We start from the raw sequence: 20,742 nt of genomic DNA, 5'->3' as shown, positions 1-20,742 counted from the left end.
TGTGCTCCGCAACGGGAGAGGCCACAACAGTGAGAGGCCCACGTACCGCAAAAAAAAAAAGAAAAAAATTAAAACACATAATCACTTATCGGCAGAGGGCAACTACAGAGGTCAGTTTTAAACAGAGTGTGATGTAGGATACAGATGTTCAGTAAAGAAAGTAAAAGGAATTCCTGGCAGGGGAATGGCTTGAGTAACAGCAGGTCAGGGGGGAATCTTCAGAAGTTAGAACATGGGGAGCACACGAAAACTGCAGATTGCCTGGGACCAGATGGTGGCAGGGTTTGTATTCACATGGAGGAATTTGAATGCTATCCCCACAGCAGTGGGAACCCACAGTTGATCAGATGGAGTTGAGAGAGGCTGCTCTATCAATTTAGGCTGGAGACTGAAAGAAGAGTTAGTAGATGGTAGCAGTCACCATCCACAGTGGAAATGATGAGGGCTTATACTGGAGCACTGGAGATAAATGGCCAAAAATAGATTTGAGAGCAGTTAAAAAAAATTTCTTTTATTGAAGTATAGTCGATTTACAATGTTGTGTTAATTTCTACAGTACAGCAAAGTGATTCAGTTATACATATATATATTATTTTTCATATTCTTTTCCATTGTGGTTTATCACAGGATACTGAATATAGTTCCCTGTGCTATACAGTAGGACCTTGTTGTTTATCCATCCTATATTTACTAGTTTGCCTCTGCTAATCCCAAACTCCCAATCCATCCCTCCCCGATGCCCCCTCCCCCTTGGCAACTGCAAGTCTGTTCTATTTGAGAGCAATTTTAATGCATAGAGCTGCCAAAAATTTTGACAGCTTGTATTTAAAGGAAGGGTGAAAGTGTTTTAGGTTTGTTTTGTATTGTTTTGTTTTCTGGGAAACATTACCCTACCAAAATAAGGCTTTTTTAAAAGTTAGCCTCTCTGGCTTCCTAAAGGGCCAATTTGGAGAATTAGAGCCAGTTGGTTCTCATTTGCTGTGACACAATTCATCCTTTGGGTGTTTACATCCTTTGGATCAGAATGTTGGGGAAACATCCTGGAAATGGCTGAAGCCAAGTTGCTGAGGCTGTTGTGGGTAATTGACTTGGGTTTTGTGTCGTGGACAACTGAGCATGGAAATCGCAACCTAGATGTGGTCAACTAAAAGCAGCAGTAGTTGTTAGGAGCTTCTGGTATCATGGACCCTTGTGATCACAGACAGGGAAAAAAAAAGACACAACAACTCGACAACCTACGTATTCCTCTCTGACTAGCAATGGGCCTCACAAGCAGCCATATCTTGAGATTCTAATCTGTGCTATTTCCTGGTAGCGTACACTGAATTTTGCAATCCAAACTTAAAAGTGTATCTACATTAACATCTCTCTGTTTGCTGCCAAATATTCTCAATATTTTTCGTCATCTAATGTAATACTGTACTTGTCTAGCTTTTATTTTTTTCTGAGATGAAAACTGCCATTTCCATGCTCACCGAAAAGCTGCCATTACATACCTATCATGAGAATATACTGCATTTGGCATTTTTCTTTAACTAAAATTGGAAAATTATCTCTCAGAATGTTCAGATAAACTGAAAGAGACAATTCAGCTGGGAAAGGTGCTATTTAAAACAGCAGAGGAAATACATTCTTGTTATCAGTTCATGAGACCAATTCTAGTGTTACATTCAAAATCCGTGGCAGTATCGTACAGTATATGTGTCAGTCCTGATCTCCCAATTCCTCCCACCCCACCTCCCTCCTGCCTGGGTATCCACACGTTTGTTCTCTACGTCTGTCTCTTTCTGCTTTGCAAATAAGATCATCTATACCATTTTTCTAGATTCCACATATATGCGTTAATATACAATATTTGTTTTTCTCTTTCTGACTTCACTCTGTATGACACTCTCTAGATCCATCCATGTCTCTACAAATGACCCAATTCCATTCCTTCTTATGGCTGAGTAATATTCCATTGCATGTAACTAATGAGAACATACTGTATAGCACAGGGAACTCTACTTAGTGCACTGTGGTGACCTAAATGGGAAGGAAATCCAAAAAAGAGGGGATATATGTATATGTATAACTGATTCATTTTGCTGTACAGTAGAAACTAACACAACATTGTAAAGCAACTATATTCCAATAATTAATTTAAAAAATAAACAACAACAAAAACAAAATCAGTGGCAGTGCCAGTGAGAAGAGAAATAAAGAATGAAAGAGTAAGGCAAGATGTGAAAGAAAAGGAATGCAAGAGGGATCCTGTAGGAATAACAGGGAGAACATTTGGGGGAAAAAAGTGTGATGAGGGGGGACTTTTATGGTTATGGTAATTATTTGTTTGGATGTAAGTTACTGGAGTGTAAATCTTTGGTGGAGAAAGGCTAGGTCTCTTTCATCTTTCAGTTCCATTAGCACCACTCACAATTCAACGGCTCTGAATAAATAATAAATGAATGAATTAATAATGATTTCAGAAACAAATAAATGAAACAGACACAGAATACCAGTACTATAAGACGCTTGACTTGAAATAAAAAATTACAGAAGCTGGCTTAGCTCTGGGGCAAATCCAAAGTAAGGTGAATTGAACTCAGAATTTCCCTTCTGTGTCTGCTCCTTTGAGATGCCTAAATGTGGAGATGGTCCAGTTGAGAATCTACATGTTTTTGCTGAATTGCAAATAACTTGTACAAAGACCAACACATTTTCTACTTCGGCCTACTTTTGAAATCTGCACTCCTCAAAAAAAAAAAAAAAAGATTAAAAAGTTGCTAGAAAAATGAGCTAATCCTAGAGTTGCACTAGGAGGTAAGAGGCGTGTTAAGGTTCAGACAAAGTCACTGAGGGAGTCCATGTGTTTCCTGCAGAGAACTGAACCGGGAGGAGGCAAGCAGAGGGTCAGCAATTGTATAATCAAGGCCAGAAGCAGAGGTCATTGGATTCTGTTATGCTTTCCCAAGTCACACCTTAAGCATCTGTACTCTCAAATGATAATATTAAGAATGAAGTTACATTGAGGGCTTATTGCAGGCCACATGCTCTCAGCTTGGCATGCATATCACAATCATATGAAAAAAGTGATGTTGTTATCCCACTTTATAGTCAACAGAAGCTACAGAGGTTGACAACTTACCCAAGGGCACGCAGTTGGTAAAGGTTGATGTAGAGTTTGTATCCTTTTGGTCTGATTCCAGAGCCTGTGTAAAGTAACTCACTGCATGTGGTCTCAGATCCCAACAGTGAGCTTAGATCTCAGATAGCCTTGGGGAGAATTTTTGATCATTTCAATATCATTCCTTTAAACCAGTTCTTCTCACGTGTTGTGCATATGAATTATTTGGGGATGTTTAAATGTAGATTTTGTTCAGTGGGTCAAGAGCTGGGCCCAAGAATCTGCATCCTAACAGGCTCCCTGGTGGTGCGGATGCTTCTGACACAGGCCCACACTTCGAGAAAGTAGCAAGGCTCTAAAGGACAGGCAATTCTATTAAATTGAGCTGCAGTCCAGCAGGTCACATCCACATCTGCTTGCTTTGATTGCCTGGACACTTCCAGCTGCTGTGTATTACCTTTCGGGGGTCAGCTCACTTAATTAATAAACTGCATAAGCTGTTTTATCAAGTTGCCCGCAGTGGGTGGAATTACAGAAAAGAATCTTTATCTCTCCCTGATTTCTTTCATGCTCTGGAGCAGGCTGTGAAATAGGTAATTTATGCCAGCGGTTACAGATTACACATTTGTTTAGCAAACTGAGTGCAATAATAAGACCCCACAGGAGGTGAAACTGGTTCCCAAGTCTGTGAAATGCTGAAAATCTCTGCCCAAATGTAGCAATTATGCAGGTTTCAGTCGCCTTCTTATGCATCCCCAGGTAGAAAGGTAATCAATCCTCATATTAAATGTGAATCTGGCCAGTGACCTATTGGTGTCCTCATCAAAGGCTTTCTAGTTCTATTAGATTTTATTTCTGGGCACACAGGGGAAAAGCTGACCTGTGTAATTAATTCAGTCAACTACACATGTTGGGGAGGCTGCAGCAGCCCTGATTACCTCCTTGTCCTGTGTGGGACTCAGGATGAAAGAGACTGTCTTCTCCTTGGCTGTTTTGGCTGCTGCGGCTCTCAATTCCTTCTCTGGTAATCCCTAACAGCATTTATTTTGTACTGATGGTGGGGCAGGGAGATGGGTGAAACTATGAGAGTGTTAGCTGCTTCCTTGGACATTTTGTCTGTATCTCTCCAGGCAAAGCTGTCTCGGGGTGACACCACTGGACAGATAGTGCCTGTAATTCCTTTACTCTCAAAATAAGCGGGACAGAACAATAACAGAGCCTATCTCTAGATTGGAGACAAGAAATGGGGCACTTTTGGCTTCTCTGTTAGCCTTGTAAAATTTGGACGGTTACCTTTATGAAGAATACAAAGTTAGATACAGACCTTTTTTTTTTTTTTTTTGCGGTGTGCGGGCCTCTCACTGCTGTGGCCTCTCCTGCTGCGGCCACGGCCCATGGGCCCAGCCACTCCGCGGCACGTGGGATCCTCCCGGACCGGGGCACGAACCCGTGTCCCCTGCATCGGCAGGCGGACTCTCAACCACTGCGCCACCAGGGAAGCCCAGATGCAGACCTTTTGATGGAGCTGTGCAAGGGAGGGACTCTGAATCTTAAATGTAATCAGCTTTCTGGTCAGTTCACCTCTGCCTATACTCTTCCTCTTTGATTTATCTTTGGTTTCAAGGCCTTGTTTTTTCATTACCCTTCTGCCGCTTACTGTGTCACCTGAGTATACTTTCTTTGCTTGTCTTGTCACTTCGTGATTCCTCATCTCTCCTGGTGACTCTTCAGGCCATCAGCATCTGTATTACCCAGAATGACTTTCTGAGGTTTTCAGTGGCTCCAGGGACATTAAAAAAACTGAATTGTTTCAGGCTTTGTTACCTCTTTCATTCACTCAGTCTTCTGTAAGTTTTTGTTTTTGCTTTCATTTTTCCCCCCACTTCCCTCCACAAGCCTAGAAATCAAGGGAAAATTTTATTTACTTCTAAAAATGGATTTAGTGGAGCAATATTTAATTTGGTAGCTTCATTTTTTTCCACATTTCATCTTGGATCCAGCCAGGCGTGTCCTGCCATCTTCTGCTTTTTTTATTTTTCTTCCAATTGACTAACCCATTGTGTGATCAACAGTATGGAAAGGTATCCCAAGCACTTTATGTGTAATATCTCATTTTTTTAAATTTAATATCAGATTCAAAGAACTGTTACTGATCCTGATTTCCTTATACATGTTCCCTTGTGGACCTGAATGAGAGTTTCTTGGTGTATTTCCAGGACTGGAATTGTGTCCTAGAGTTTTGAGAATCCTCAGTTCCATACTAACAGTGCCAGATTCTTCTCCCCCTGGGATTGCTCTCTGTACATCCCTGCTTAACCAGTACCTGCTTCACCTACACCCTACTCACGTGACTGATCTTCCTACTTTCTTGCCCCTGTCCCATCTAGTGATTGTTCTAATCTTAAATCAGAACATCTTCACCAGGATAGCTTATCAAAGGGGCAGTGAGGGGCGTGCCCCTCTGCTGGTTTCCTTGGTAACCAGTGAGTCAACCAGATGTCTATTTCCTCTATAACTGGTAACCTTCCTCTCCCCCGGTAACGAAGACTACTGCCATGTCCTGCCATACACGGTGGGGATTCGCTCTAGGACCTTGCTCTAGACACTTAAGATCACCCATCCATTAAACCATTGATGTCTCTGTTGCTGACTCTTCCGTCTTGAAGCTGGCCAGACACGGGACTTGCAGGCCTGTGGGGTGCAGCCCAACATGGTGGCCGTTTATATTCCCACTAGGAGTGTAAGAGGTATTGCATTTCCTTACATCTCTGATAGTATTTAATATCATTTCAGTTGTCTAATTTTTGTCAGTCTGTAAGGGTATACATTGATGTCTCTCTTTTTATATGTTATTTTACTGCTTTTACTTTTCAATCCTTTTTAACTTCTTGTTGAAATATAATAAACATAAGAAAAAGATAAGTATCCTAAGTGTACAGGTAAATAAATTTTTAGAACAGAACACACTCGTGTAACTAACCTGGAACAACAAAGTCTCATTTTTACTTTAATCCACATTTCTCTGATTACTACTAACATTGAATTTCCTTATACTCGTTAGCCATTTGGAGTCTTCTTATTTCATATCCCTAGTCCATTTTCTGTCGAATTCCTTCTTTTCCTTTTTCTGCTCTGCAAGGTGTTCTTTTACATTCCAGAAATTAGTTACTTCTTTTACATGTTACAAATGTCTCCTGCTGGTCTGCCTTGTATCTTTAGGTATTTTTAATGTGTAAGGGCTGTAGCAGATGGGGAATGGGAGATATTTGTGTTTCAAAAACTAGTGTGCACCCATAAAAAGCCAGGGGCCTGATCTTTTTTTTTTTTTTTTTTTTTTGTGGTACGCGGGCCTCTCAGTGTTGTGGCCTCTCCCGTTGCGGAGCACAGGCTCCGGACGCGCAGCCTCAGCGGCCATGGCTCACGGGCCCAGCCGCTCTGCGGCATGTGGGATCTTCCCGGACCGGGGCACGAACCTGTGTCTCCTGCATCGGCAGGCGGACTCTCAACCACTGCGCCACCAGGGAAGCCCCAAGGGGGGGGGCCTGATCCTTAAAGCAGAAAACTTTTCCACCCCATCATAATACAAATAGTGCAGACTCCAAGCAGCAGAAAAATTTTATAGGGACTTATTTGGTCATAAAGGTAAAAAAAAAAAAAATAGCAAATGTAATCGCTTTACTTTAATCGTATTGCTCTTCTATGTCTTCACTCAAGGGTCTCTGACTGACAGCTTCATGGCCACTAAATGGGTTTTCTTAGCATTAGACCCAAGTGAGTCCACTAAATTAATTGAAAGGGCTGTAGATTTTAGACCACTTGTTCCTCAGCTGTCTTAAGCTATGAGCATGTCAGATAGTCTACTGGGTTTAATTTACCTTCTTTCTTGAAACCAAACTATCAATCAAATTTGTAGAGTATAGGAGGAAAATGCAACATTTAATTGGAAACTGAGTAAGGACAGACCTGTTGGATTCCAGAGCAACTTTGGCACTGATTCTTACAGTAAGTCACCATCCAATGGAAAGCAGTATGTATGTCCAATGAACAGTGTCAACAGCCGAAAATTACTAGATGAGCTCTGAAGGGGAGAGCTACCTTCCCCAGGCTCAAGCAGTGTCTGAAGAGTACATGAGCATCTCTCATTCACATATGGAAGGCTGCTAGGTGTAAGTGCAGACAGCACCAGGGAGCTAGCAGATGCTGGAATTGCTAGGGATTAAACACCATTTCTGTTCTAAGGTCTCTGGAGTTCCTTGGGCTGGGCTTCCATTCCTCCCAGGCACGCCCATAGAGATTGGCAAACCTGCCTTCAAAAGTGCCAGCAACACAGAGCTCCAAGACGTGAAGGGAACTGAGACAATTCGATTTATTTCCAGAAGTAGTGTACTTAAATATTTTTATGAATGACCTGTCTGTGCTCATTATTCACATTTTCAAGTCTTTTAAAAAATTTTTATTTTATATTGGAGTATAGTTGATTTAACAATGTGTTAGTTTCAGGTGTACAGCAAAGTGATTCACTTATACATATATATGTATCTATTTTTTGGATTCTTTTCCCATTTAGGTTATTACAGAATATTGAGCAGAGTACCCTGTGCTATACAGTAGGTCCTTGTTGGTTATCTATTTTAAATATAGTAGTGTGTATATTATATTTTCAAGTCTTGAAAAAAACTAAACATTTTATTTTGAGTTGGATAATTCCTGTATCTATAATTTTTAGGTTCTCATTGTGATGTCTGTTGTTTCTGATGACTATCTTATGTGCCTTGTTTGTATTTTGTATTCCCCCCACCCCATGAGCTGCTACTATATGCATGAGGAGTTTTTGAGGCCTGGAGTCATGTGGATTTTTCAGTAGAGAACTTTCATCTGCTCCTACAAGGTGCCTTGAGGGTCTACTCATCAAAAATGACTATAAATTAAATACCTGTTTTAATTATTTTGGTTTACTCAGGGAGTTCATTTGAGTTTCCTCTTCTCTAAAGTACCTGCTTAAGTATCCATTTTTGTATTGGATTTCTTGTGTCTTTCACATGGAGATTCAACTATTTTTGATAAGAATACTATTTTTTGTTGAATATGGCACAACTACTTTTTCTCAGTATGTGACATGTCTTCATTTCCTTTACAGTAGTTTTTCAGACATGGAGGTTATTCATTTTAATAGTCAAATTTGAGTATTTCTCTATTTTGTTTAAGGACTGCTTCTTTACTGTTATGTGATAAGTATAATTCATATTTTAAAAAATGTTTTATAGTTTTGCCCTGCACATTTAAGCAGTTTATTCACAAAGTTTTTTGTAAAATGTAGGAATTGCAATTCTATTTTCCCCACATATATAACTAATGAATATAGCACTATTCATTGAGTAATCCATCCTTTCCCCAATTATCTGCAATACCAGAGTTGACAAGTGCTGTTTCTATATTGTCATCAGTTTGTTCCTGGAATTTTACTCTGTTCCGTTGGTCTATTTGTTTGTCACTAAGTCAAAATCATGCTGTTTTTATCAATAGCCTTTAAAACTACTCTAACTTGTTAATAAATCTTTGTCCTGTTCCCTACCTGGTCATTTTCCTTCAGTATTGTGATTTTTTTGGACTTCAGCTTTCCCAGAAATTTTAGACTCAAATTGTCAAGTTCTGTTAGTCATCTCTTGACTTTTCTATTGAACTAGATTAAATTTTAGTTGATTGTAAGAACACTGGCATCTCTACTTTGTCTTCCAATCCGTGAACATAGTACATTTCTCCTTTTATTTAGATCTACTTTACTGTTTTTCAAAAACATATAATTTTATCTCACAAAGCACTATGCATCTTGTGTTTTATGCATAGATATCTTCATATCTTGCCTGATATTTGAAACATGTTTCGTTTCTGATAATTAAAATACAACCTCCTTTGCTTCTCACTTGTCAACTTGTGGATAGTTTTGATTTCATTATACCTGATTAAAGGTTCATGGGATTTTAGGCTCTAATGCTTTGATGTATTTTTTTCCCCAAAGAGTCAGGCATTTTTCTACAAAATAGTTTAACAATTATGCATACCGCTATAATAATGTACATAACCAAGGAATAAAAAGGTGGTTGTGTGAACATTAGGACAGCAGGGTCCTATAGTATAACTAACTTGAACACCCCTCCTTCAATGATGTTAAAACATCAGTCATTATAGGACAACCTCTAGTTAAAGAATTAGGAGGGGAGAGGGATAAATTGGGAGATTGGGATTGACATAAACACACTACTATTTATAAAATAGATAAATAATAAGGACCTACTATATAGCACAGGGAACTATACTCAATACTTTGTAATGACCTGTATGGGAAAAGAATCTGAAAAAGAGTGGATATATGTATATGTATAACTGATTCACTTTGCTGTACAGCAGAAACTAACACAACATTGTAAATCAACTATAAGTAAATCAACTCCAACAAAAATTTAAAAAAAATAATTAGGAGAAGCCTGGGTATGAGATTTTTAACTAAAAAAATTCTAGACTCAGAATGAAGCCAAATACCTAAAAGGCTAAGCATCATTCTATCTTAGGCTGCTGACTCCATCACATCACCTATACGTTACCTATGCAGTAACAGAGTCACGTTGTGGTGTTGCCTACTTTTCATTCAGTTGTGTGAAGTTGTTGCCTCCGGCCCCCAGGATGCAGAACCAGGCCATTGTGCAGTTTCTTCTAGCAGCTTCCAAAATTCAGCATTCAGAAATTTAAAGGAGAGAATGCAGAGCTCTTGGTGTTGCGGCACACATTTCTTCATTCTTATTTTAAAATACAAAATAAAATTGAACAGTGCACCAGGTATTCTACAGTGTGCCTTTGCCTACTTTTCCATCATATTTTCCTTTCCTGTCTCTTGCCCTTGATCCTTCCATGTACCCAGGCATTCATGAATACTATTCTTCTGGCTCAGCAGTTTCTGTTTGTCTCCAAATTTGTCTCTTTGTTCTCAGCTGACTCTCTCTTCTCTCTCCTTCCTGAAATAGCTACATTTGATCTTATATTATTGAAATTTATGGCTAAAACATCTAAGTCCATTTGATGTTGTGGATCCTTCTCAGCAAGAGCTGAAAAATAAAACTTTAAATGGGGAGTGAAAATATGATTATGTATGATTTGCTTAAACTAAAGGTGTCTCCTCTAGGAATCCTGAGATGTACCACTTCTCTGAGACTGACTCTTGCTCAAAAATGAAGCTGAATTTATTTCTTCTAGCCCTGGTTTTTCTAATGCTAAGTTGAGTACTAGAGGGCTAATAATAACAACAGATCAAAAACCTAAAACCAATCTAAAAGTTTCTGCTGCAGCAATTCAAAGCCGAGGAAAAGTAGTACAAGGATGTTCAGCAAATATTCAGTCTCTTAGGGAATTAAAGGAAATATTATTTCCAAGGACAGCTTAACTTTAGGTTGAAAAATTTAAACCTATTTTAGTAGCTTCAGTTCATCTTAGAACATCAATTTTTCCCTTTCTATTTGTAGCATCAACATAGCTCAGCAACTTTGGGGGAAAAATCTAAACCAGAAGTAATTATTTTTTTTCTCTTTCTACTTTACAAATACAGTGTGAACTTAGACTGTGATTTTTGGAAGTCCGTTGTTCTGACTCAATTTTATACGAATGGTCCCTCTTTTAATGTTGTATTTCTGTCCTTATTTTCAACAAGTATTTACTGAGTGCCTCTTCTGTATCAGACACTTTTGTAGGGACCAGCATAGAGAAAAAAATTCAGACATATTGTCCTACTCTTAAGAGGATGCAGTCTAATAGAGGAAGAACCAATCAACTTTTGGCCCTTATGTATTCAGAATTTGGTTTGTGAGGGAAAATCATTTCTTGGCATTATAAAAAAATAACCAACTTATGAGACAGTAAACTCAGCATGCGCCTAAAATTATTTTAAATGTTCTTCAGTAAATAAACCTAGCTAGCCACAAGTCTTGGTTCTGAAGATACAGTGGAGAGTCAGTCATGGTCCCAGAGTCAACTGGAAAGGTGAATATCTGAACAGACTATTGTAATACCGTTTAATGAAGGGAATCCTCACCAGCTTAGGATGGACCAAACAGGATTTCACAGAGTAGGTATCATTTGAACAGAAAGAATCAAATTGTATAGTGAGTTCAGTAAAGGCAAGATTTTCCATGTGAACATTTCATGGGGAAGGGAAGGAGGGAGGCTGATAAGACCACAGGGCCCAGCCCCAGCTTTTCTGAGGAATTAAATTAGATTCTACCGAATGATAGAAAGTGAATGTCTAGAGTAAGGATTTTTATAAGAGTATGTTTCTCTCCATAGATAAATATTTCAAACAGCACTTGACTCACAGAAATAGACCAGAACATTGTCTCCAGTGAAGGAGAAACTGACTTCTAAATCGCTTTTAATGTCAAATAACGTTTTGTAGCTGTCTGCTGGTGTGCATGAACTGTCAACTCTCATTCATGTTTCCCTGCTCCTTGGGGTCTCTCTGTTTAGATACTGTGATCCTACAACCAGTAGGTTACTCCCGAGGAGGATGAAGATCATGTGCCAACTGGAGACTGTATGAGTCCCTTTGCTGTCACCTTCCTGTTCATTTTATTTAAATAAATAAAGCTTCCTAGTCTAAGGAAGAAAGCTTTGAACACTCCAAGTCTCCCGAGAGACTAAAAATGGCACTGAAATTGCTTTTGTGTGGAGATAATAAATATAACTGCCAGGAGGTTGCCTGGTGAGCTATGCAGGGACTCAGCTGTCCCTGACACCACCCTTTATAAATTACCTGGAAGAGGAAATGAGAGAGGGAGAGAGAGAGACAAGAAAGGCTAAGGAATCAGAAAGTAAGGAGCAAAAACAGAGAGGCTTAGAAGATACTTTGCAAAGTTACACCTGGGGGAAGAGTCACACAGATTTAGTACAGAAGAATTGACAAAATGAAACAGAACTAATTCATAGCAAACCTCTTACAGCCTAAGTTCACTCTTTTTCCCACTGAATATCAGCATGGTTTTGCACAATATTCAAGAATGACAAGCATCAGTGTATTTATCAAGCAAAAACTCAGCATTTCAAAATAATTAATCATTTAATACAAGTTATCTGCTTATATAACAGACACTGTAGATGAACAAGGCAAGTCCTGTACTTCAGTAGGCTTATAGCTGAAGAGAAAGTAAGAAAGACACTCACTCATCCATTCACGTAACATTTATTACACCTAGAGACTCTTTTTAAGAAGGGAGGATGTATTAAGGAATATAAAAACAATAGGTTTTCTGTCTATAAGGGATTACATTCTAAGAACAAAGAAAGAGAAAAGATAAACATATAACCAAGCAAGAACCTGCATAATGTGGTTGCAGATAGTGGCAAATGCTAGCAGAAATTAAAAAACAGAATGATTGGGTAGATACACTGGAGGCTACTTGAGACTAAGTGGTCAGGAAAGTTCCTCTGAGAAGACAATTGGGTTTTGACTCGAAAGATTGGGAAGAATCACGTCTACAAAAGAGTGTCTAAGGAAGTCAGAGTTGCTAGTATCTGAAGAGTAAACTAGCTTCACATGTTTGCAGAACAGAGCGAGGCTATGGAAGTTAGAGTTTAGAGAATAAAGACAGTTTCATGAGAATTTCAGGGAAGTAGCCAGAGATTTGTTCATGTAGAGTATGGGTATCTGTTGAGAATTTATTTTTTTCAAGCTCTATTGAGACATAATTGATATATAACATTGTGTAAATTTAAGTTGTATGATGTGATGATTTGATACCACAATATGGTTAATTAACACATCTTTACCTCTCATAATTATCTTCTTGTTGTCGTTATGGTGAGAACATTAGAACTCTACTCTCATAGCAACTTTTAAATGTACGCTTTAACTGTAGTCACCAGGCTGTACCTTGCATCCCTGCAACTTACCCATCTTATAATTGAAAATTTCTACCCTTTGACTAACATTCCCCCTAACTCTGTTTCCCCTACCTCTCAGCCCCTGGCAGCCACTATTCTACTCTGGGTTTGATGTTTTTATATTCCACACAGAATTCAGTGCAATTGAAAACAGGAAAACAGTAGAGAAAATTAATAAAACAAAAAGCCATCTCTTCAAAAACAATAAAATCGAGAAACCTCTAGCACGACTGAGAAAAAGAGCAAAAGACACAAATCACCGATATCAGGAGTAAAACAGGTGGCATCGCAACAGATCCTGAAGTTATCAAAAGATAATAAGTGAATACTACAAACTATTTTATGTTCCTAAATTTTATGACTTAGAAGAAATGGACCAATTCTTTAAAAACTGCGAACTACCAAAAGTCAACCAAATGAAATAGATATCCCACATTATTCTGTAACTATTAAAGAAATTGACTTTTCACTTAAAAATCTCCCCAAAACAAAATATCCAGGCCCAAGAGGGTGTGGGGAAAAGGGAACCCTCTTGCACTGTTGGATGTAAATTGATGCAGCCACTATGGAGAACAGTATGGAGGTTCCTTAAAAAACTAAAAATAGAGCTACCGTATGACCCAGCAATCCCACTACTGGGCATATACCCTGAGAAAACCATAATTCAAAAGGACACATGTACCACAATGTTCATTGCAGCACTATTTACAATAGCCAGGACATGGAAACAACCTAAATATCCAATGATAGATGAATGGATAAAGAATATGTGGCACATATATACAATGGAATATTACTCAGCCATAAAAAGGAACGAAACTGGGTCATTTGTAGAGATGTGGATGGACCAGAGTCTGTCATACAGAGTGAAGTAAGTCAGAAAGAGAAAAACAAATATAGTATATTAACGCTTATATGTGGAATCTAGAAAAATGGTACAGATGAACCTATTTGCAGGGCAGAAATAGAGACGCAGACGTAGAGAACAGACATGTGGACATAGGGAGGGAAGAGGAGGGTGGAATGAATTGGGAGATTACGTTTGACATAAATACACTACCACGTGTAAAACAGATAGCTAGTGGGAACTTGCTGTATAGCACAAGGAGCTCAGCTCGGTGCTCTGTGATGACCTAGATGGGTGGGATGGGGGTGGGGGAGGGAGGTCCAAGAGGGAGGGCATATATGTATACATACAGCTGATTCACTTCATTGTATAGGAGAAACGAACACAACGTTGTAAAGCAATTTTACTCCAATAAAAAAAAAAAAAATCCAGGCCCAGACTGTTTCATTGGAGAATTTTACCAAACATTTAAAGATGAATTAACACTAATTCTACACAATTACTTCCAGAAAATGGAGGAGGATGGAGCACTTCCTAACTGATTTTATGATACCAAAATTTTCCTGATATGAAAATCATAGCATAAAAAAGTAAACTACAGATGAATATCTCTAATGACCTTAGAAGTACAAATCCTCAAAAAAATTAGCAAATTAAATCCAACAATATGTAAAAAACATATATCAGGACCAAGTAGGACTTAATGCCAGATATGCAAGGCTGGCATTCCATTCAAAACTCATTTAGGGATTATGGATGGGGAAGCAGGAGACCTGTGGAGGTATAAAGCAGTAGCAAAGGAACCTCATGGTAATGGTACAGGTAGGGATCTTGTTTGCAACAGTGGTTATAGGAAACAATGCATGATAAAATTGTATAGAGCTACACACACACACACACACACACACACACACACACGTGTGCATATATAACCGATGAACTTTGAGTAAGCTCTGTGTATTTTATCAGGAAATTATGATTAGAATAGGACAGGCAATGTATAAGGTAAGAGTAGCAAAGATTATTCAGAAATTAAAGTCACAAAGGCTTCATATAAAGAAAGCACAGGAAATCTCGACCATGGTAAAGAAAAAGAAATCCACACCTAGAAGCATAGTAGTGAGACTGTATGCAACTAAAAAAAAAGAGAAAATCTCAGCAGCTGTTAAAAGAAATGATCATCTAAAGAGAAATAAGACAGCTGCTTTCTCAGTAGCAAAATGGAATGTAAAAGATAAGTCAGTGATATCACAGAAGTGCTGAAAGAAACCTAAAGTTGTTCAAAGAGGACAAAATAAAGAAATGTCAGAGAAACAGAAATGAGTTTTTACCCAAAGAATTTCATGGAAGGGATTCCAGAATAAAGGAAAATAGTCATAAAGGTACTCTGCGATGCAAAAGGAATGGTGAGGCAAGGAATCCATGGGTAAATGTTAATAAGCACTGACAGTATAGAAGAATATTTTTTAAAAATATTTATTTATTTATTTGGCTGTGCTGGGTCTTAGTTGAGGCATGCAGGATCTTTAGTTGTGGCACGTGAACTTTTAGTTGAGGCATGCGGGATCTTTAGTTATGGCACACAAACTCTTAGTTGTGGCATGTGGGATCTAGTTCTTTGACCAGGGATCAAACCTGGGCCCCCTGCATTGGGAGTGCAGAGTCTTAGCCACTGGACCGCCAGGAAAGTCCCTAGAAGAATATTTTTAATGTCTAATTTACAGGGTTACAAAAATACAGAAAAAACACATTTTTAATATCTGATTCGTTGGTAACCAAAAATAACACAAAGTACAAAATGGAAGGCAATGTTTGGAGTTAAAACTGTCTAAGGGCTCTTGTTTGTTTAAGAGGAGTATAAATACACTGATTTGATTCATTTTTTAAGTTATGTATGTTAATCAAAAGTAACCATTAAAGATGTAAAGTGAATTGAAAATTTTCAAGCCAGTGAAGTGGAAAAATAATTAAAGCCTCTATATATTAAAGGAAAGAGAAAAGTATGAAAAATTGAAGGCAAAAGGAAAAAAAAATGCAAATGTTGCTGTTGTCACAGGAATAAAAATGCATTGAAATATCCGATTAAAAGATAACAGATTGTCACATAAGGTAACAAAAAATATAGCTATATGCATGTTTAGAGATGTATATAAAACATAAGGACAAAGAAAGGGCCATAGTAAGAGAAAGAAAAAAGATGTATAGAGGTGTTAATGGGCTAAGGAATTTGGACAAACCATCACAGAAAGAATGATTTAAAAAGCTGTGGAGACTTCTTTCTTCTGTTTGTTTGGGTTTTTTTTTTAAGTTTTTAATTTTATTTATTTTTTTATACAGCAGGTTCTTGTTAGTCATCAATTTTATACACATCAGTGTATACATGTCAATCCCAATCTCCCAATTCATCACACCCCCACCCCCACCCCCGCCCCTTTCCCCTGTTGATGTCCATACGCTTATTCTCTACATCTGTGTCTCAGTTTCTGCCCTGCAAATCGGGACTTCTTTCTTCTGGCACGATGGAATGAGAAGGTTGAAAAGTCACTTCCCCAGAAGGCATCTAAAAACTCGGAAAAAATGGTCCCAAACAACCATGGTAATGCTCAGAAATTCACGTAAAGGCATGCAACAAACTAATATGTGTTTATCAAAACTGCTGAACTTGAGTACGAAGAGTATGAGTATGTGGCATTCTTGCCTGGAGCTGCCTCCTTCCTCACCAAGCTCAGTCAGTATGGGTTTTCAATCACGGCAGGTGGGCTATGGAACAATAAAAAGAACCCAATTTTTCTCCCTTCTAAACCCAAGAGGCTGTCAGGTATACTGCGTAGCTTCTCAGTCTCTCTCTTTCTTCTGAATTCATCAAAGCCTTTGGGAGAAAAGGAGCTTCAAATGACAGTCTTACCCATCTGAGTTTTCATTTTTTCCTAGATCTTTTGTTCTGGTAATTCTTCACAAGCTTGTTATCAATCCAGTCACTTTTAGGCTTTGTTTCCAGTGATTCTAATTGTTCTCAGCAAGAGAGTTGGTCTATGGGCTCCCCTGGTGGCGCAGTGGTTGAGAGTCCGCCTGCTGATGCAGGGGACGTGGGTTCGTGCCCCGGTCCGGGAAGATCCCACATGCCGCGGAGCGGCTGGGCCCGTGAGCCATGGCCGCTGAGCCTGCGCGTCCGGAGCCTGTGCTCCGCAATGGGAGAGGCCACAACAGTGAGAGGCCCGCGTACAGCAAAAAAAAAAGAAAAAAAAAAAAGAGAGTTGGTCTAATTTGCCTAGGCTGCCATTACCAGAAGCAAAAGCCACTAATACACCAGTTACAGTGTTCAGAGCCCCTGATCAGAGTGAAACTTGTCTATTAAATACACAAGCATGACTTTTCAAGGTCAGAGCCTTTAGGTCATCTCCATCTGAAACATCCAAATTGTGATGTTCACCGTTTACTTGGGGTTCTTGTCATCTTCATGATGAGTCCCTAGGGAATTCATGAGCTAGACTGTGTGAATAATTTGGGAATCATTAAGCTCAAAATAGTCATCGGAATATCCATTATCAGTAGGCGCCACTAGAGTAACCAGAAAGGGCAAGGTGAGGGACTTTCAGCTTTGGAGGCCATTTAAGGGGAAAATTTTAAAGGATGGTGAGAGAAGTGGCTTTGATAAGCTTCAAAGAGGCACTTGAAAGAAATGGGAAACATGCTGACCAGGTGGGTGAGTAGAGGTCTCATGGTCCTGAGGGCAGCAGTAAGAAATTCAGGAATATGTAACCCCAGCAGAGAGACCCGAGTAAAGGAGCACAGGGATCCAGGCGAATGCACAGAATTCGTTTGCTCCATTTATTTTTTGCTTTCTGTTGGCTGGTGGTCAAACACTGACCCTTTTGTAATGGCACCTCTAGGTGTTTTACACTATTTTAATGCAGTCTTTAGTCTCAGAATGTGTTACCATGAGGACCTGAATTCAGACAGACTTTTTTTTTTTTTTTTTTTTAACAATGAGATGAAAGCGTTTTCCATTCAGGACATGTGATAAAGACCTCAAAATCCCCCCACGGTGAAGTTCCAACCCATGGTTCGTTTAGAGTTTGAAAATAGTAACAAAGATATTACAGATATAGAGAGACCAGACATAACCGTGTGCCATCACATCTCCATTATCAAGCTTTACTCTGCCTCCCTGATACTTGTTCAGTCCTATCCATTCAACTGCACCTTAAAACCCTTAGAAGCAGCCAAAAAGGCAAATTGTTTAGAAAAAATGAAGAGAATTCTAATCATATTCTCAAACTCACACCACCTGAAAATGCATTTTTCTATAGACTTAGAATGCTACCTTTAAAAAGCCAACCTCAGGTACACCGTAGTACTGGCCGTGGCTTTCAGGACCTTCAGAGCCTGGGTCCGCAGGTGGGCATCCAAACCGGCTGTCGTCACCACTAGCCCTCAAGGCACCTTTGTGAGAATTTGAAATCACACTCTCTCCCTTTGTGGAAACACAGCTGCATTGACGTGTGGCTTGGGTGAGTGGACAGTGGATGTGTGTGAATTAGAAAAAGGATCTATGGACTGATGCTTGGCAAGGGAATTTGGACTAGGTTTCAGCTGCTACTCACCCCCTCAACCAGATGTCCTTGTGAAGTGAATTACGTCTGGGATGTCCCTGGAAGCAATCTTATATAAGTTTTAGGAGTTGTGCATGTCACTTCCCTGGCACATGGCTCTGGCAAAGTCATTTATCTTTGTTGTTATAAAGCCTCATTTTGAGGTCCAATTATGGGCTAGAAGATTACATTTCAGAAGGATTCATAATTTTTGCTATAAATAGTGGAATTTTAAACATGAATTTCAACACAGTAGTGTTGGGATGTTTACTATTAATACAACTACTACTATGACTTCTAAAAATAATAGCTAACTTTTATTTATTTATTTGTTATTTATTGTAATAATCCCTCAAGCCAGAGTGGAAAGCACATAATGCATGGACGCTATAGGCAAAATATGGTAACTTAACAATATCTGTTTTTCCTACTTGAAATAGTCTGGACCAAAGACCTTGCCCATATATAATATGTTTTCAGTAATTGTTGCTGTGTGAAGGAAGGAAGGAAGGAGTGACAGAGCAGGACAAGTATCTCTGCCACATAGCCATCAAAATAACTCACTGTCTCTGATGGAATAGCAAAAATCAGAGTTGCTTTGAAATTGGGCAAATCTGGATTTGAATTCTGTACCCAGGATTTATGAACCAGATGGCTTCAGGGAAGTCATTAGTCTTGCTAAACTTTAGTTTCTTTACTTGTAAAATTGGGAAATAATCCACCCCCCACAAAGTTCATTTGATATATGGTAGCTTTTATTTTTAGCTTTTTAAAAAAAATAAACAGGGTCTCCCCTCTCTTTACCTGTGGTACAAACATCCACCTAACATTGAAGACCAGAAATCTAGGATTTGTTCTTATGCTTCTTTCCTTGCCAACCCCCTCATACTCAAATCAGCCCCTCAAAATGCTACACGGCCAACGCAGTCATCTTCCTGAATTCTGTCCTGACCAATCTACACTTTTGTCTGCATCTTCAAGCTGCCCATCCCCCGTCCATTTCCTACAAAGCAAATCGCAAACTTTTAAAATAGCATTCAAGGCCATTTATTGTAAATCCGGTCTTGCCTGTTCCTTTAGACTAATTTTCTGCCTTTCTCCCATCCCTGCACCACCCTTAAGCCAGGAGACTTTTGTCCAGCTTAAAATTCTGTAGGCTTCATTATTGAAACAATGGCTGTATTAAATGAGCTTTTTAAAACTACTTGTGCCTGCCTCTCTCATCCCCAAGAGGCTTTGCGATAATCCCTGGATGTGTCTTGCATCACTCCAGTTGATTGAGATTCACTGGGTTTTGATTTTCCAGCATGCTTTCCCCATGTGTGGAATTTCTCCCATCTGCTTCATTAAAAGCAAAAAACTGATCCAACATGCATGCACCTAAAGTCACAGGTTTCAAACTTATTTTAGCTCTTCAGTAACGAGGGTTTCTCCATATCTCTCTCTCAGAGAGATTAGGGGAAAATGGAAATATTGTTGCTTCTCTTTATCAGGAAGATGGTGAAAGTCATCATTAGTTGGCCTTATAAAAAGTAATGAAGCTGGAACACCATAATTTTTTTTCCACCTTTTTTTGTTTTTGCCTCTAATTCATTGTCTGTCTTTTGTTTGCCCTCAGAAGCAATAATCCCAATGGAAAAAAATTTTCTCTTTGATCTGTCTTGACAAATTAGTTTGAGGTTTCTAAAACAGAGAAGTAGATATGGATGAGAGACGAGTCAAGTCTTAAAACGATATTTGATTTTTATCACCAAGGCTACAACAGTTAAGACTATCCTGCCTGTCTTTTACAAGCTCTTAAATAGACAAATATCTTCTTTGGGCAACTTTATTTTAGTTATAACCCAGCCACCAGCAGTAGGAAGAGGACGGGAAGGAAGAGGAGGAGGGAGAGGAGGAGGTGGGGGAGGGGGAAGAGGAAGTAGGAGGAAAAGGGAGGGGAGGAAAGGGGGAGGGGAGGAAAGGGGGAGGGGAGGAAAGGGGGAGGGGAGGAAGAAGAAGAAAGAGAGTATAAAGTAAGCCATTTACACTTGGAGAACTTGTTTTTGTAAGATGCCCGGGTTGATTTTTCCGCCAGAAAATGCCATCTGGGAATTGTTATCCATTTTAGCAAAAGGACATGGAGGATACAGTAGCACTCCAAGAATGCAAACAGCATACAAATCCCACTGCTTTCTTCTATGGGAATTTTCCGTGAAAACTGTGTGAAAAGTGGATGAGGAACCCTCACTATTTTTAACTTAGGAAATTACTACTGTTTTGATTCTAAGAACATC

This window comes from Pseudorca crassidens, chromosome 10, assembly GCF_039906515.1.
Source record: "Pseudorca crassidens isolate mPseCra1 chromosome 10, mPseCra1.hap1, whole genome shotgun sequence".
In the NCBI taxonomy this organism is placed as follows: Eukaryota; Metazoa; Chordata; class Mammalia; order Artiodactyla; family Delphinidae; genus Pseudorca; species Pseudorca crassidens.
The sequence above is the reverse complement of the archived record's forward strand: the minus strand, read 5'-3'. Positions refer to the sequence as shown.